Raw genomic sequence first — 4,657 nt, forward strand, 5'->3', positions numbered from 1 at the left:
CTGCAGGATTGCCACGCTCCTCCATCACCACCATGCCATTGTGCTGCTGCTGGATGGAGTCTTCCTCAACCTCTCCCTCTCTCCTTGCTGGATCAAGGCGTGGGAGACGTCACCGGGCTGTACGTGTGTTGAACGCGGAGGTGCCGTCCGTTCGGCACTAGGATCTCCGGTGATTTGGATCACGACGAGTATGACTCCTTCAACCCGTTCTCTCCTCCCTCCTCCAATGTGGGCTGAAATAAGGGGCAAGGAAAGAGGGGAAGAGAGAAAGGAATGGGAGCAATCCCCCCCCTTCCTTCTCTCCTCCCTCCTCCTTCCTTCCCCCTCCGGATGAATATGGAAGGGGGAGGCCAAATTGGGAGGCGCCCAAGTAGGATTCCTCCTACTTGGGGCGCCCCCTTGGCTGCCTCTCCTGCCCTCCAACCTATATATATGAGGGAGGCACCGCTAGAACATACAACAACAATTGTTAGCCGTGTGCGGCACCCCCCTCCACAGTTTACGCCTCTGGTCATATTGTCGTAGTGCTTAGGCAAAGCCTTGCGCGGATCACTTCACCATCACCGTCACCACGCCATCATTCTGAAGAAAATCTCCTTTGACACTTTGCTGGATCAAGAGTTCGAGGGACATCATCAAGCTGAACGTGTGCAGAACTCGGAGGTGTCGTACGTTCGGTGCTTGATCATTCGGAATGCGAAGAAGTTCGACTACATCAACCGTGTTGTCAAACGCTTCCGCTTTTGGTCTACGAGGGTATGTAGACACACTCTCCCCCTCTCGTTGCTATGCATCTCCTAGATAGATGTTGCATGAGCGTAGGAATTTTTTTGAAATTGCATGCTACGTTCCCCAACAGAAATATGCTTGAACAAACATTAGTCCCTTTAATCAACTCACCATTCATTATTAAACACATTAGGGTGTAAATAGATGCAGTTGCAGGTGTCCAGATGGAGCAAGTATTCTAGGAAATTGGCTATTTGGTAACAAAGTGATTGTATTTTGTATTGTTTATGAGCAAGGTAGTGTAACTGAAATTTGCATATCAGTGTTCTACATATATTGTTTCTCCCCAATATCACTTCAATACACTCTCATTACATGGGTAGACAAGGCATTAAGTAAGTAGGATTTTACGAGATCTTATTTATATCTAGGGTGGCGCCTAATCTTAACATGTCATAAAACCATAGACTCACACAATTCTTATGATTGAATTCCCAGCAGCCCCATTACTCCTCTACATACAGAATCCTGAGTTTGGGGATTGGTTCCTTGTCACCCTCGTCTTCCGGTGCCTTCGACTAATGTAAGCATGCACTATTAGAAAATCCACAAATGATTGCATATAAATTAACATACACATTTACAACCAAACACCATACTATTTCACCAACACTAGGGAACATGTTACTACTAAAACATTGGTGTAAATATGCAATAAATCATGGAAAGTAATTCATAGCAAAACACGTCATGTTTTCCAACATATTACACTTGGGGTATGATGAAGCACAAACTAGCGAGATGCTATTCGCGCGTGTAGATGGCCCGATCTTTCACGACGATGCTTGATCAACAGTTCGTCTCGCTATTCCTCCTTGCAACCTTCAAGATAATTTTCACCCGTGTACGAAAATACACGAATAAAAATAATGACCCCCTTGGATCAACACGTAGGCGTCGATGTGATGATCAACCCTCCGTCGCTAGTAAATTTCCACGATGGGAAAATCATAGATAATACACAAGATATGGCCGCCCGTAACTTGAACGTTTTTCTGAACCTTGTTTATAACTCACGAAGAAAACTCAAAACTGATCTCCCTACATGGCCGAAGCCAGCCTTTTATATGGCTCAACTCTCATACGCCTAAAACAAAGAAATATCTGGAGTCTAAAAAATAAACTAACAAATCACTAAACTGATCTCCCTACACGGCCGAAGCCAGCCTTTTATATGGCTTCTCTCCTTAACTGGCCTAGCTTCGATAGCATTAACAATTGATGGTGCCATGCATGTATAATCCTCCCTCCCGTCAAATAAAACCGTCATCGGTTTTGAGTCTATTTTGGATACCATAAAAAAATCTTAGCTTGCAATTCTATTTTGATTATAGAATCAGACATCAGTTTCTGTACATGTCATCTTCCATCATGCATGAACGTGTATGTGTTGGATTTTCCTGCATGCACCGCATCATGATCGAACTGCCACGGTCTCCCTAATAGCAACTAACAAGCATCCATCGGCAAGACATCACAATCCATCAATATAATCTCCAACAGCAAATGGTACACGTACCTTATGTGTAATCTTTAGTTTCCCGGAGTTGTATAACCACTCCACGTGGTGTGGTCGAGGGTGCCGCCGCATACACAAACCTAATTCTTGCACAAGATCTTTGCTAATGGCGTTGGTAAAACTACCACCATCAATTATCATCTTACATGCATGGTCTTTGATCTTGCATTGTGTCTTAAAAACACTCCACCGCTGCCCCTTTGCACCGCTGTCTGATAACCCACAAGTATAGGGGATCACAACAGTTTTCGATAAGTAAGGGTGTCAACCCAACGAGGAGCTAAAGGTAGAACAAATATTCCCTCAAGTTCTATCGACCACTGATACAACTTTACGCACGCTTGACGTTCGCTTTACCTAGAACAAGTATGAAACTAGAAGTACTTTGTAGGTGTTGTTGGATAGGTTTGCAAGATAATAAAGAGTACGTAAATAAAAAGTAGGGGCTGTTTAGATAAAGAAACAATAAAGTAAATAGAGCGAGTGTGGAAAAGTGGTGGTAGGAGTTGCGAAATTGCCCCTTAAGCAATTGACTACTTTACTAGACCGATAGCAAGTATTATGTGGGAGAGGCCACTACTAGCATGTCATCCCTGACTTGGAATTCTATGCACTTATGATTGGAACTATTAGCAAGCATCCGCAACTACTAACGTTCATTAAGGTAAAACCCAACCATAGCATTAAGATATATTGGTCCCCCTTCAATCCTGTATGCATCAATTTCTATGCTAGGTTGAAGCTTCTGTCACTCTTGCCCTCCAATACATAGTCCTATCAACATACAACTAACCCTATGGTGTGATCCACACGCGCAATCATATGATGGGCACCAAAGGACAGCAACATAACCACAAGAAAATTAAATCAATCATAGAAATTCATCAACCACCGATAGGACAACGAAAATCTACTCAAACATCATAGGATGGCAACACATCATTGGATAATACTATGAAGCATAAAGCACCATGTTCAAGTAGAGGGTACAGCGGGTTGCGGGAGAGTGGACCGCTGTAGATAGAGGGGGGAAGGTGATGGAGATGTTGGTGAAGATGGCGGAGGTGTTGGTGTAGATCCCGGTGATGATGATGGCCCCTGGTGGCACTCCGGTGCCACCGGAAGCGAGGGGGAGAGAGCCCCCCTCCTTCTTCTTCTTCCTTGACCTCCTCCCTAGATGGGAGAAGGGTTTCCCCTCTGGTCCATGGCCTCCATGGCACGGGAGGGGTGAGAGCCCCTCCGAGATTGGATCTGTCTCTCTGTCTCTCTTTGTTTCTGCGTTCTGTTCTGGCTCTGTTTCACCATTTCGTATATATATATATATGGAGATCCGTAACTCTGATTTGCCTGAAACCTTCGTCGTGATTTTTTTCCTAATATTAGCTTTCTTGCGGCAAAAGAAGAGCATCAACCGCCTTACGGTGGGCTCACGAGGGTAGGGGCGTGCCCTAGGGGGGCGCGCCCCCCTGCCTCGTGACCACCTCGGGCACTGGTTCGCGTTGATTTTCCTTCCGAATTTTCCATATTTTCCAAAAATAAGCTCCGTCCATTTTTATCCCGTTTGGACTCCGTTTGATATGGATATTCTGCGAAACCAAAAACATGCAACAGACAGGAACTGGCACTGGGCACTGGATCAATATGTTAGTCCCAAAAATAATATAAAAAGTTGCCAAAAAGTATATGAAAGTTGAATAATATTGGCATGGAACAATCAAAAATTATAGATACGACGGAGACGTATCACTGTCCTCTTGCACCTTCTCTACCAAAAGATTCAGCCCCTTTTCGGTGCATCGACTTCTTCCTTTATTTCTTCTTGCTCTTCTCTTCTTTTTTGCAAACGACCTTCCCAATCTGTCATGAACACATCTAGTGGCATGGGAATAAAACAAATATGTTGGCCCTTCCATGATAGAGAGTAACTATTTTTCTTGGAATCCCGAACAGCCCCAACACGTTTGCATCATGGGTTCCCAACTAGCATATGGCACGACACCATGGGCAGAGGGCAAATGTGAAAAAATTCCGCACAACAATATTTTCCCAAATAAAAAATTAGCAAAATCCGATGAGTAATTTTGATTTCACCTTTAAACCAATTCAGCGTGTACGGTCTTTCAAGAGGCGCCATATTCAGCCCCAATTTTTCCACCACATCGGTGGTCACCATGTTGACCGTAGAACCTTCATCAATCGTCAAATTAACACGTCGTTCCTTCACAACGCAACGAGTGTGAAAAAGAACGACCTCGCCGATGCCTTCCTCCTCCATCAATATGTTCTTGCTCATGCCTTGATGCTTGGCTCCCCAGACGACATTGCCAATTGATTGTCATGACCAACCTT

The sequence above is a fragment of the Triticum aestivum genome, chromosome 5A (assembly GCF_018294505.1).
Source record: "Triticum aestivum cultivar Chinese Spring chromosome 5A, IWGSC CS RefSeq v2.1, whole genome shotgun sequence".
Lineage (NCBI taxonomy): Eukaryota > Viridiplantae > Streptophyta > Magnoliopsida > Poales > Poaceae > Triticum > Triticum aestivum.